Below are 14932 nucleotides of genomic sequence, written 5' to 3'. Positions count from 1 at the left end.
AAATCTCGAATTATACAAAAAACAAACAATGATTACAATGTTGGGGTTCATTGCATTTCACTACCGGGAACTGGGGGAGCCAGTTATCCCACATCGGAAATTAAGAGAATATATGTATATACTTCGCATATATACTTATAAGGACTTGCTCATCATTCTTTGATATTACTAATCCTACTAACCTAAGCTTGTAACTAAGCATACCCTAGTACTAGGATGGGCAACGGTTATGGCGGGGTTATTCACCTATAACCGTTTATGCTCATATCTGCATAATCGTTTATCCGTTGGGTAATTGCCTAAACGGTTATACACATACCCGTAATTGCCTAAACGGTTATACACATACTCATAATCGTTTATAAACGGTTAACCATACCCATAACCGCATACCCATTTAATCGTAACCGTTTAATACCTGTTTACCCATTTACCCTTTTTAACCCTTTTATCCTTTTTTTTTACCATTACCCATTTTTCACCCATCTACATGTTTTTTAACAACTTGAAAATTAAAAAAAAATTTGTCATAATATTTTTTTTTTGACAATTAAACACCGTTATAGGTACATTCATCATATATTTCCGTATTTTAATTTTTTAAGTCCTTATACCATTCCAATAATTGAAATAATAGTTTACGGACGGTATTTTTAACTGTTACCAATGAAGGTAAATATAATATTTGCTAAGTATTATTGGGTTACAAAAATTGTTTAGAAGATATTTCTGTCAAAGCATTTCTGTCAATTTCACGGTTACTTGCAAGGAATTTAAATTAATTTGGCGAATTCCTTGATGATGAGAATCATCATTCTTGTAGCAGTGTTATTGAGAGAATGACCGATGAATTCCTTGCTAATTTATTGGGTGCTAAGTATTATTGGATCGAGAACATTGTTTGTGTTAGTTTTACATATATAAAATAAATGGGTAAACGGTTATCCGTTTATAACCGCGGTTAATACCCATAACTGCTCATTTAAATTTCGCTGGTAAACGGTTATATCCATAACCGTTTATTTATCTAAACGATTACCCATAATCGTAACCGTTTAATTTAAATGAACGGGTAACTGCAGTTACCCATAACCAATGGGTATTTACCCATCCCTACCTAGTACCATGAGTTTGTAACTAAGCAAGCCATGAACATAATTGGTGCTCTTTATTTGTTCACTTTAGGTGAAGTCAAGTCACACAAAGCATTCATGTAAACCCTCAAAACTTTTGTCGCTCCATCCTCGCTTGCGCTAGAGGAGTGTTTGTCATTGTTTCCGAAGAAATGAAACAAAAGATACAGTAAAGAATTTGATAAGTAATAGTCAGCAAATTGGAATTCATTTATCAACAGATTAAACCTTTTTTATTCCATTTGAATTCGTTTCAATAATTAGTAGCATCATATCAACAACTAGAAGAAAACAATTTTTTTTTTTCCAAAGACAATGAGTATTTCAACTTCCGTGAAAGTATATATGTTTGGATCGACGAAGAAAATTTAATTCATTGTTTACTGTTTAGACTACAAAAGCTTATTATAACACTAATACTTACATTCCCAAAAGTTATCTCACTTCCCTTGTACAAAAGAAATTCACTGTACACAAGTTAAATAATGGTCAAGTTTTTCAAGACGAGAAATATTAAGCAGACTCTCAAAAGTATGACTCTCTCTTGATGGATTTGACATTAAATCAATATGTCTAAACTAAAAAGGATTAGGATATCTTGGACGCAAGATATTTGGATTTGTGTCTCCTAGTTGGTTTGAGTTTTGGTTTTAGTATAGGATTTGGGTTTCTATATTCTAGGAACTTTGTGTAAACCTATGACATCTATTAGTATAAATAGATGGATGTGAGATAGAGTTTGGTGTGTGAGAGTTTTTGAGAGGCATAAGTTTGTATACTTGAGAACACTTTGTGTTCATGAGTTTTCTTATATTTGTTGGTAATCAATAAAGCTTCCGTTGTTAGAGAGGTACTCATATATTGGAGGAACTCTGAAATCGTTGTGTTTTGTTTATTGCTTGATTGGTTTTTTGTTTAGTTTACAACAAGTGGTATCAGAGTTTAGGTTCTTACATAGGTTGTGACGATCAAGCAATGACGAAGACTGGTGATTCTACCAGTGGTGATGATGTTAAAGAAAAGTCTGGCACTAGTAAAATCAAGACGACGGTTCAGAGTGCTAGGTTTGAAATTGAGAAATTTGATGGAACGAACAACTTTGCTATGTGGCAGTGTGAGGTTCGAGATGTCTTGATACAACAAGGTTTGGTTGTTGTGTTAGGAGACATGCCTTTTTCGATGAAAAAAGAAAAATGGGAAAGATTGAAAGCTCATGAATGTTCTACAATTCAGCTATGCTTGGAAAAGAAACAGAAGTATGGTGTGATGAACATAACTTTTGCGAAGAAATTGTGGGCTACATTGGAGACAAAATATATGAAGAAAAGTGCAGAGAATTGACTGCATCTAAAGAGTAAGTTGTATAGGTTCCAGTACAAAGAGGGCATGAAGATGATTGGCCATCTAAAAGAGTTTAACAAGCTTAACTGAACTGGAAAATCTTGAAAAGATAATCAAAGATGAAGACAAGGCCTTGATCCTTATGAACTCATGACCTGAATCCTATGAGCCTTTTGTGACTACTTGGATTTATGGTAGGGAGACAATTAAGTGTGATGAAATCTCAAGTGCTCTTATGAATCATAAGGTGAGACACCTTGATAGGCAAGAAATGAATAACTCTGATTTAATGGTGAGAGGAAGATCGACAGAAAAGAAAGGTTCGTACAAGGAAAATAGTAGGTCTCATACTATAGGAGTATTAAAGAATAGGAAGTTCTTGGACAAAGATGAGTGTGCTTTTTGTCATGAAAAAAGATACTAGAAGAAAGTATGCCCTAAAATCAAAGAAAATACTAAAAAGAAGAAGGACGACTCAGAAGCAAATATGGTTGAAGTCAAGGATAAGGAATTTGTCTATGCCCTAACTGCATCGAGCACTGTGAATTGTACAAAAGAGTGGGTGATCGACACAAGTTGTACCCATCACATGACTTCTCAAAGGCATTGGTTTTCAAGCTTCAAAGTTATGAATGGAACTGTGTATATAGGAGATGATAACCCATGTACAACTTAAGGAATTGGAAGCATTAGGATCAGCATCATGATGGTGTGATTCGAGAATTGCATGGTGTAAGGTACGTCCCAAATCTGAAGAAAATTTTGATCTCACTAGGAACTCTCGAGTCACAAGGCTACAAGTTTTACTCCGATAACAATGTCCTTAAAGTTGCTAAAAGAGCACTTGTCATAATGAAAGGGCCTCAGAATGGCTTACTTTATATGCTACAAGGAAATACTTTGGTAAATGAAGTCGTTACGGTACCTGATGAAGTGCAAAGTGATAAAAGTGACTTATCTGCATTATGGCACATGAGATTGGGACATGTAGGAGAAAAAACATTGCAAGGATTGATCATGTAAAGGTGTTTAAAAAAAGCAAAAACTGGAAAGATAGAGTTTTGTGAGCACTGGTTCTTGGTAGACAAACAAAGGTGAAATTTGGCTCAACTGTTAATCAAACGAAAGGGATTTTGGACTATGTTCACTCTGATGTTTGGGTGTAACGACTAGTCTCAAATTTTACGAAACAGAAGGGTATTTTGGTAATTTCACTGTGGCTGAAAGATAATTTGAAATGTTTACTTTTTGGGTCTTAATTAGTGTGCCTTGTGGGGCCCACTCTTTTTTATTTTGTTCCCCCAGCCCACTTTCCTTATTCTATCTTCCTTTCCTCTCTTGTGACAAAACGCTCAGCTCTCATTTTTCTCACTGTCATTCTCTCCATCTCTATCGTAAGCACCACCCACACACTGAGACCACCATCAACTTACCTTTCCAGTGAGCTGCACCACATCTAACCCTCCACATCCCGAACTCAGGCCAAGGCCATGTAGTCCCGACGCCCAAAAAATGGCAACGCTACTGTTCATTGTCTTCTTCGTTGAAAACACGGTGCACCCTCAAGTTTTCGAACAATGTAAGGCCTCAAAAACAATGTAGGCCATCTTAGATGCCATTTTCACATTATTTCTGGCCTTATTTCAACCTTTGACACAGAAAAACCAGCTCGAGGATATTTCCCCAGTTTCCAGTGAAAACCCGAAGCTTGCAGGCCGTTTTCCGGCCAACTCAGGCCACGACTAAGGAACCTAATGGTATGATTCGAATCCTTATTCCTTGGGCTTCAATTTAGTATATCATATTACTTGTTTTGGTTAAGTTTTGGGGTTAAACCAAGCTCCGGCTTTCCTCTTCGTCAAAATTGGCCAACTCAGCTTGGAACCGGGTCAAACCCGACTCAGAACCACTAAATTGTCCCAAGCCTTTGGGCCATGCAACCCAGGCCCATCTATGTAACTCGAGCCTAACACCCATTTATTCGGTGCAAATATGTTACTTAGCTCAATAACTAGAAGCCCAACCCACTAAACTAAACCTAACCAAAGTCGAGCCCAACCCATTAACCCAATCCAACCTAGAAACCCAAACCACAGACCCGGATCTAACCCGTTGACTTTGACCCCGTTGACTTTTTTACTGTTAACCGTTGACTTTTTTGGATTTCGGCCCAGATTCCTTCTAGACTAATTTCGATGTCCTAATTCCAAATATACGCTCCATTTTCCCAAATTCAATCGTTTTAGTATAGTTTTATTAATTGGACCCTTTATGTGCTTATGTGCGTTTGTTAGTGGTGTTTCCGTCTTCTTTAATTTGCATAGCCCTTCGACGACAGAGTAAGGTGAGTGGACCCCTTCCAAAATGCATGATTTTATTATTAGAAATGCATACATGAAAGCATGAATTTATGACTACGTTATATGAAACGCTTATGAGTAAATTGAATTTACGCTTTCTTTGTACCATACTTAGGGTCTCCATATTTAGACCTCATATAAATACTCGGGGGGCTCAAAGGCAATTATGTAATAAGTAAAGGGGCAAATATGTAAAAAGGGGAAGAGCCCTTATTCTATAAAAGGGCCTTCTCACCTTCACAATCCTAAAACCCTCTCACCCTCACAAAGCTCATCTCTCAAGTTCTCATGCTCACAAATAGAGAGCCCTCTCAAACTCTCTCTTTCTCTGAGGGACTCCCCCTCACCCTTGTAATCCATACATATAGTGAGAGAAATACAATCAGTGTGGACGTAGCCCAAACATTGGGGTGAACCATGATACATCTTGTGTTATTTACTTTCTGCAGATTCACGGTCGGATTTACGTTGTTCCAAGACCCCTCCGGTTTTATGCATGAACACGCTTTATGAGATATCATGCTTTATCGGATTTACGTTCTTTGAAATATTTATGATTATATATACTTATGAACATGGTTTATGATGATAACTTGAGCTAGAATGCTCATATGATTTATAATATGATATTTGAGCTATTAAGCTCCGATGAGATATGTTTATATCATACTTAGGGCCTCTGTATTTAGACCTTGTATAAATACTTGGGGGACTCAAATGTAATTATGTAATAAAGGAATGGGCAAATATGTAAAAAGGGGATGATCCCTTATTTTATAAAAGGGCCTCCTCACCCTCACAAACCCTAAGTCTCTCCTATCTAGAGCAAAGCTCTCACTCTCTCCATCACAAATACTCTCAGAGAAATACAATGAGTGTGGATGTAGCCCAAACCTTGGGGTGAACCACGATACATCTTGTGTTATTTACATTTCTTGCAGATTCACGGTCGGATTTACATTGTTCCAAGACCTCCGGTTTTGTGCATCAACATTTGGCGCCGTCTGTGGGAAACGACACGAAAAGTTATGTCAATTCTCTCTCAATTTTTCACCTCCACCGTGAATCTGCAAAATCTGAAGAAAAAAAAAACCAACAACCCAGAGCTTTTCTAGAAAACTTTCGCAGACCTCCCAACATATCATTTTCTCCATTTCACAAGCAATCAATCGTGTCTCAGTTTCTCCCCTGCAATTATTCACCATTTTAAATTCAAATATTCACCCCCAAAAATTCACATGTATATATAGAGAAGAATGGGAGTTAGCAGCAGCAACATACCTTAAATCCAAAAGATGGGGACTTTGCAGAAATTCAAGCTCCTTACCACGCAATGCGGCATGGCCCAAAGCCCGACGCGAAGCCTATGATCGAGCCCCTTGATCCAGCTCCCCCGCCACAAACCCACCTTGCTCATGCTACTCACCCGGAGCAGCAGTCGCCGTCGTGACCCGACCAGTTCCGATGCTGCTACCAAAAGAGCTTCCGGTTCAGAGGAACAGTTTGAAGGACTTATTTGTGTCGTCGCCGCCATTTGAGTTGAATGACGGGAGGAAGACGGATAGTGATAGAGATAAGCAGGCAAAGTTCGGTAGTTTGGTGACGGTGGGTAAAGAAATTGGTGGATTTGGACCGGGCTCGCCGAGGCCAGCCTGGACCGGTTTCCGTTACAAGTCATTACTGAGAAGGGCTTGACGCCCTGTGCTCGTCACTATTCCTGAGTAGATTACAACAACAAAGCCTTAGTTCGTGTTGGCAATTTCGATGCCGTGGGGGAGACATTGAATCAGATCTGTTGTGTTCTTTAGGTTCGTGCAGAAATTACTAACACGGAGAAGAGAGCAAGAGCTGCAGTTGCTATTGGAAATCCAGCTGTAGGTTATAATGTCAATTATGGGAATCCTAAAAGTTGTAGGGAGTAGGAAACAAAAGCAGAAAGCAGAAAGAAAAACAAAAACAAAAGCAAATCAGAAACCGAAAGCAAAAGCAAAAACAATTGAATGTGCCTGGTGGTGGAAAGATCAGGGTAAAGGAACAGAAAAGAAAAAGAAAAAATATCATGTCGTCGGGAGAATATTTCAGAAAGCAGCAAAAGAGAAAGCAAAAGTAAGGAATAAACACCCCACCAGAATGATGTGATTTACTTTTCTTGTTTTTGTATGATGTGATTTATTTTTTTTTATCTTTCGGATATATCTGTATAAACCCCATCAGAGGGTAATTAAAAAAAATGGCAAAGCCCAAAATAAATGGGCTGGAATGTTGTGTAGAGGGCAAAGGCCCATAAGCCAAAAATAGCACCAACCAGGTGATCAAAAGTACGATCAGTACTCCACAATTATTCGGCAACCTGCCACTATTACCACCAACCAGTTGATGAAATGTACAACCCGTACTCTAATATCATTTGGCAACTAGCCATTCATGCCACCAACCAGGTGATGAAATGTACATCCAGTAATGAAATGTACAACCCGTATTCTAATATCATTTGGCAACTAGCCATTCATGCCACCAACCAGGTGATGAAATGTACAACCCGTACTCTTCATCATGCCACCAACCAGGTGATTAAAAGTACACCCAGTACTCCAAATTATACATGAGCATTACTCATGTCATTCATACATAAACATTCATGAGCATCACTCATGTCAACATCCATGAGCATTACTCATGTCAATCAACATAAAATTCATGAGCATCACTCATGTCAATTAGCTTCAAAAGCTTTATTTACAGAGCTCTAGCTTCAAAAGCTTCATTTTCAGAGCTCTAGCTTCAAAAGCTTCATTTACAAAAGCTCCAGCTTCGAAAGCTTCATTTACAGAGCTCTAGCTTCAAAGCTTCACTTGCAAAGCTTCACCTACAAAGCTCCAGTGCACGGTATACAAATACCGCATCTGAACAACCGCCACTTCGGCCCATACATGGATTCAATTTGAAGTCTCCGGCCAACAAACTCTATTGACCGAAAAGTTGGGGGGGCTACATTATGTACCATATATTGAGCCTCAACTGGGCCTCATGAAAAATACTTGGGGGACTTAGCCTATTATCTATGTACTAAGGAGCGAGCCCTTATTCTATAAAAGGGACTCTCTAACTTTCATTAGTGAGCACTCATGAAAAATACTTGGGGGACTTAGCTCATCACTTATGTATTGAGGAGCGAGCCCTTATTTTATAAAAGGGACTCCCTCACCTTCGTTAGAGAGTATCGCCGCCAGCTGAGCAACCGCCTCGTCGCGAACATCACTCATAACCCATCATCTATGTATTGAGGAGCGAGCCCTTATTCTATAAAATGGACTCCTTCACCATCATTAGAGAGCATCAACTCTAGCCCATCATTCATGTATTGAGGAGTAAGCCGTTATTCTATAGAAGGGACTCCCTCACCTTCAAACGCCACAAGCCGAGCCAACCAAGGCAACATAAGCCACGAGTCGAGCAGCCTCGCAGCGTGTGCTACTTCTAGTTAAGCATCATTTCAGATTGAATTTCAAGTTACTTCAGCCCACACATGGATTGAATTTCAAGTCTCCAACCAAAAGACTCTCTTGACTGAAGACTTGGAGGACTACTGTTTATACCATACTTAGGGCCTCCGTATTTAGACCTCGTATAAATACTCGGGAGACTCAAATGTAATTATGTAATAAAGGAATGGGTAAATATGTAAAAAAAAAAAAGAGCCCTTATTCTATAAAAGAGCCTCCTCACCCTCACAAACCCTAAATCTCTCCTATCTAGAGCAAAGCTCTCACACTCTCTCCCTCATAAATACTCTCAGAGAAATACAATCAGTGTGGATGTAGCCCAAACCATAAGGTGAACCCCGATACATTTTGTGTTATTTATATTTCTTGCAGATTCACGGTCAGATTTACATTGTTCCAAGACATCCGGTTTTATGCATCAATAAGATATATATTTTGGAAATATTATGTTCATGATTTTCTGTGCTTATGTATGCCTACGAATGAAAGATACTTATATAGGCTTTGGCCGGGAGATGTAGTGCCTACGGGCGGAAGATATTTATATTGGCTTCGGGCATGAGATGTAGTGTCTATGGGCGGAAGACACTTATATTGGTTTCGGTCGGGAGATGTAGTGCCTACGGGCGATTGTGATACCACTATTAAGCACACTATATATGATATATGTTTTACGAAGGTTTTATGGCATGCTAGGGTTTTCGAAAAACCTATTACATATTATGCTATTGAGTTTTCATAAACTTTGGGGGTTAGTACGTTGTTGAATAACGATTTTAGTATTACTATATATCAACTTGGTCCACTCATGTTTTGTTTTGCGCCCCCTAATGACTTAAAATTGAGACGTACAATCCTGACGTTAAGGCGCTCCCGCATCGGCATTTTTGAGTCCTCTTGGTGTAGGAACTATCCCTTTATTGATTTAATTTTATATTATTCCTTTTAGTGTCTTAGATTATTTTTATGCCCTGAACATGTTCCACAATTGTATACTCGTTATAGTTAAATTTACAAGTTTTATTTATGTTAGTTATTTCTTTATAGTTCTCATGCATTCTATTATCGCTTCGTCATCTTTGGATGTCGGCCAGCACGTGCCTACCTTGTTATTTGGAGGATATCAGGGTCGGGCGTGTCAATTTGTTATCAAAGCATGGTTTGTTTAGAGCAAACTTAGGATATTCTCTTACTGTAGTAGTGTGTCGGCCTTAACATCATTTGGATGTCATGATTTTCGTATTTGATGCATTTCTGCGCAATTATGCAAATCTTTTCTATCTGATTTGTCACATTCTACTTGAAGTACAAGAATTCGTATCGGGATTGTGCCTTATCTGTGACGAAATGGATTGATTGACGACTTTCAACATCGGACTGATACTCTGCGACATGCGTTCCCTAGGAATGGCGAGCAGAGTTGGTTTTACATTGACGTGATGTGAAATAGAAAATCTCAGTAAGATGAAGTCTGGTTAAAACCAGTTGAAGATCCAAAATGGCGATGCCACTCTCCAACATATGTTCCTTAGGAATTGTGGGCAGAGTTGGATCTACAAATGAGTGTTGGGAAACAGAAAAAATATTAGTAGTATGAGTTTGGAGATCTGAAACGGGGATGTTACTTTGAGACATGCATTCCCTTGGAATGACGGGCAGAGTCACATCTATTTGGAAATTGCTCGAAACATCTGAAGTTCGTGTTAGAGAAAGCGAGTAAGCCCTAATTGTTTGCGAAGTTTAGCAAGTGTTAGTTTAGTTGGACCAAATCATTGTTCTTGAACTTGTTGTTGCCACTGAGGGAAATTCGTGTGAACCTCAGATGATTTCTCGATGATTTTCTTGTCGTTGACCTTCTTACTTACTCCAACAATGAGGTCAAATTCACTAAACGTCGACAGTCAGTTTTACACCAAATTCTTCGAACGTTGGCTTCGTTTAGATTAAATACTTTTCTTGGGAGACTCTTTTATAGCAGATGTTATTCTCATCAATTTCCAAAGGGTTGCAACCGTTGGAAATTGAAAATCCCCACAAGGTGTTGTGAAATGTGAAATATCTTTGGTTTTGTCATTTTCTATCGGTAGTTCTTAACGATTCTTTGAGCATAGCCTTATCTCCTTCTTGGCTATGAAATAATCAATTTTGTTGAGTTGTTGAAGGTGAACAAAGTTTCTGACAACGGAAGTATTGTCTCGCTTGATCATTGTTCTTACACTTTTCGATGACATCGATGAATTTCAATCCTACGGCAATATGTTATTGGATGTATGGCTACATACTGATGTAGTATGAGTGAGTAACGCGTGTCCATCTTAATGATTGGAACCGTAAGATGTGAACCATCCTATCTATGACTAAAGCTGGTAACAATTTTCTCTACAGCAAGAAATGTTGTATCCTTTCTGACCAATGAAGTTGTAGTGTGTTTTCACAAAGAAATAGTTGAATTAGAGACAAAAGGTAGATAGAACTCATCGGTGATTTTAATTGCATTTTTTAGTACCATCTTGGTCAGGCAAATGTCGTAGTTGATGCGCTTAGTCAAAAATCTCACGGACAACATACCTCCATTCAAGCTATCTATATCCCACCATCGTTTTCCCTTCGAGGAATTGGCTTACTTTGGCGTCCAATCCATGGTGAGTATTGTCGGCTCACTTTTAAGTAAAACCTGTAATGGTAGATTTCGGGTAAGAAGCCCAAGAGTTTGATCAGTATTGTGCGTGGTTGAAGGAGTAAGTGTTTGATGACTTAAGACGAGACGAGAAAGTTCGAGGAGTTCGAACTTTGTTGTTAAGAAACAAATTGTTCTTGCATAAGGGTAAGGAAGCTGTGAAAAAGGACAATTCTTGATAAGGCTCACATTTTAGTGTATGTCATGCACACTGCCAATACTAGATTGTACCATCATTTTCGTCCGCTTTATTACTGGTATTATATGAATGGGATATCATTGAATATATGAGTAAATGTCTGTTTTACTAATAAGTGAAAGATGTGAGATGGAAACCATCGAGCTTATATCAATTTCTTTCTATTCCTGTTTGGAAGTGGGAAGAAATTCCCATAGCTGTTCTTCTTGGGTTGTCGGGGACCCACTGAGGATGAGAATGGAAATGGGTAAATGTCACCATAAATTTCCTATATAAACTACCTTGTACATGTGGAGACTATGATGACATTTCGGTATTTATTGATTAACTCACTCAGAATATTATCTACCAGTTCACGAGGACTATACTTTTGACCACTTGGCATAATTCTTCATTGTAGACTTGTTTGATTGACGTCTCGATTAACATAAGTTTCGACCAAAATCCCTATTTCACCTCCTGGTACTGGAATGCGTTATAGTCAACTTTGGGTTTGTGCTTACCTTACCACACTTCGTGTCTTTTCCTTAGTATCATTTCTAAAGCAGATAGACTATTCATGAAAACCACTCAGATTTGAAAGTTTTAGCCGGAACCATTAGTCACTCAATCACCATTTAACATCATATCAAGTGAATCATTACCACTGGTGATTAAATATCTCTGAGTTATCCTTGTAACAAGTTGATGTGTATTTTGGAATGGGAATAAGTCTTGAGTTCCCGCCTATCTGATTACCTTAGACTACCACTTGAGTCGAGTCTGCACTCAACCATCTCGACTTGCCACCACAGAATCAAGTTTTGTACTCACTTGTGTTCTTACATCAAAGTTATGATTTCCATCCAGTTATCTTGTACCCTTGACTTGATGGACTTGATTTGACCCTTAAATTCTTAAGTGTTCTTTTAGCCTTTTCGTTGAAGCCGAGAGAAATTCTCAATGAATCAGCTCGCTTAGGCTTTGTGAATCACATTGTTTGATTTTTTCTGTATGTCGTCACTTTTGTACCTCATCGTGATGCGCGTTTCACTTCTAAGTATCGTGAAGCTTTCTTGAAGGCCTTGGGTACTAAATTGTTGTTTGGTACCACATTTCATTTTCAGACTGTTAGACGGTCTAAACGAGTTATTTAGACCTTGGAAGACGTGTTGTGTTTCATTCGTTTTGTGGTTTCAGCATGATTAGATTTTGCACCGATTTCTTTTGGAATTGTTTACGATGATAGTTTTTATTTTCGGATTAGGTATGGCACTTTGTGAGATATGGCATGAGGATTCCTACAAGCAACATTGGTTAGACAGTAGAGTTTTGCGAACTGGTATGTGGATGTTTGAATTTCCGATATGGGAAATTATATACTTCAAATGATGTCGCCTTAGAGTTGGATGATGGTAATTTTGATCCTTTGAGAATTGCTACTTGCTTATTAAGATAACAATGTGTTGTCAATATCACAGACAGCCGACTGTAATATCGATGACTTATTCGTTAGGTTCATTAAGCAAGTGGACAGGTAGACCTGTCTACGGTAGTTGTTACTGATTAGTTATTGTTAGGGCTCGACCCAGTGATGCCCACACTTATCCTCGATGTACGTGACGTTACGAATGCTTGGGCGAGACCCACTTCCATTTTCGGTTTTGACTTTTTTTCAATACAAGTATTTTAACTTACCTTATATAGTTATATATTTGTATTTTGATGTTACAAATGTTTGGGTGAGTCTTTTCCACTTTTAGTTTTAAGTTCAGTACGAGTTTTCGGCTCTATTTTGACGTCATCCTATTATGCGTACGTATTTTGACCTTACATTATTATATATTTTTGACTTTATATCTTTATAAAGTTTGTTCCTACTATTATACTGATGGGGAAAAAAGTGTGAGCTTGGAGTATAAAGGAGGAAATTGCAAGTCGATCGCGACGATGTGGCATATTCTTTTTCATGCAACCACTCTGACTTGATTTCTTATATATATTCTTCCTATCTTCAAGTATTATTGTATAGTCAATTATTTCAATTTTCGGGGACAAAATTTTCTTAAAGGGGGTAGATTGTAACGACCCATTCTGAACTTTACGAAACGGAAAAACATTTTGGTAATTTCACTGTGGCTGAAAGATATTTTGAAATGTTTACTTTTTGGATCTTAATTAGTATGCCTTGGAGGGCCCACTCATTTTGATTTTGTTCCCCTGACCCATTTTCCTTTTTCTCTCTTCCTTTCATTTCCCATGACAAAATGCTCAGCTCTGTCTCTTTCTTATCTTTCTCATCTCTCTCATTGTCCTTCTTTTATTCTCTATCCGTGAGCACCACCCACACATGAGACCACCATTAACTCACATTTCCAGCGAGCTACACCACGTCTAACCCATCCACGTCCCGAACTCAAGCCAAGGCCATGTAGTCTCGTCGCTCCAAAAGTGGCAACACCACTGTTCATTGTCTTCTCCGTTGAGAACACGGTGCACCCTTAAGTTTTCAAACAATGGAGGGCCTAAAAAATGATGTAAGTCATCTTAGATCCCATTTTCACGTTATTCCTATCCTTATTTCAATGTTTGACACAGAAAAACCAGCTAAGGGATATTTCCCCAGTTTCCTACGAAAACCCGAAGCTTACAGGCCGTTTTTCGACCAACTCCAGCCATGACTAAGGAACCTAATGGTATGATTCGAATCCTTATTCCTTGGGCTTCAATTTGGTATATTATTTGACTTATTTTGGTTAAGTTTTGGGGTTGAACGGAGCTTGGAAAACTCTGGCTTTCTTTTTTGTCGAAACCGGCCAACTTGGCCTGGAATCGGGTCAAACCCGACTCGGAACCACTAAACCGGCCCAAGCTTTTGGGCCATACAACCTAGGCCCAACCCAGCTATCTGGCCCAAATATGTTACCCAGGCCAATAACCAGAAGCCTAACTCACTAAACTAAACCTAACCAAAGTCGGGCCTAACCAAAAAAATCTAGTCTAACACAGAAACTCAAAGCCCAGACCCGGATCCAACCCGTTAGCTGTTGACCCAACCTATTGACGGTTGAGCTGATGTGTTAACCGTTGACTTTGACCCGTTGACTTTTTTACTGTTAATCGTTGACTTTTGGTTGACTTTTTTGGATTTCAACTCAGACCTCTTCCTAGACTAATTTCGACGTCCTGATTCCAAATCCGTGCTTCGTTTTCCCAAATTCAATCATTTTACTATAGTTTTATTAATTGGACCCTTTATGTCGTTAGGTGTGTTTGTTAGTGGCATTTTCGTCTTCTTTAATTTGCCCGGCCCTTCGACGACGGAGTAAGGTGAATGAACCCCTTCCAAATTGCATGATTTTATTATTAAAAATGCATACATGAAAGCATGATTTTATGACTACGTTTTATGAAATGTTTATGAGTAAATTGGATTTACGCTTTATGAGATATCATGCTTTATCGGATTTACGTTCTTTGAAATATTTATGATTATATATACTTATGAACATGATTTATGACGATGATTTGAGCTAGAACGCTCCTATGATTTATAATATGATATTTGAGCTATTGAGCTCCGATGAGATATATATTTTGGAAATATTATGTTCATGATTTTTTGTGCTTATGTATGCCTATGGGCGAAAGATACTTATATTGGCTTTGGTCGGGAGATGTAATGCCTATGGGCGGAAGATACTTGGCTATGGGCGGAAGATACTTATATTGGCTTTGGT

At 38.4% G+C, this 14932-nt stretch overlaps 1 protein-coding gene and 1 pseudogene across 1 annotated transcript in view; one reads left to right on the top strand and one right to left on the bottom strand.

Annotated features, from left to right (window-relative positions):
• Positions 1–14932, bottom strand: part of LOC126610106 (uncharacterized) — an 86531-nt gene that overhangs the window by 28499 nt on the left and 43100 nt on the right. The gene's annotated exons all lie outside the window — the stretch shown is intronic.
• On the top strand, positions 6091–6796 carry LOC126610120 (uncharacterized; annotated as a pseudogene).

This window comes from Malus sylvestris, chromosome 17 (genome assembly GCF_916048215.2).
Source record: "Malus sylvestris chromosome 17, drMalSylv7.2, whole genome shotgun sequence".
NCBI lineage: Eukaryota > Viridiplantae > Streptophyta > Magnoliopsida > Rosales > Rosaceae > Malus > Malus sylvestris.
The sequence above is the reverse complement of the archived record's forward strand: the minus strand, read 5'-3'. Positions and strand labels throughout refer to the sequence as shown.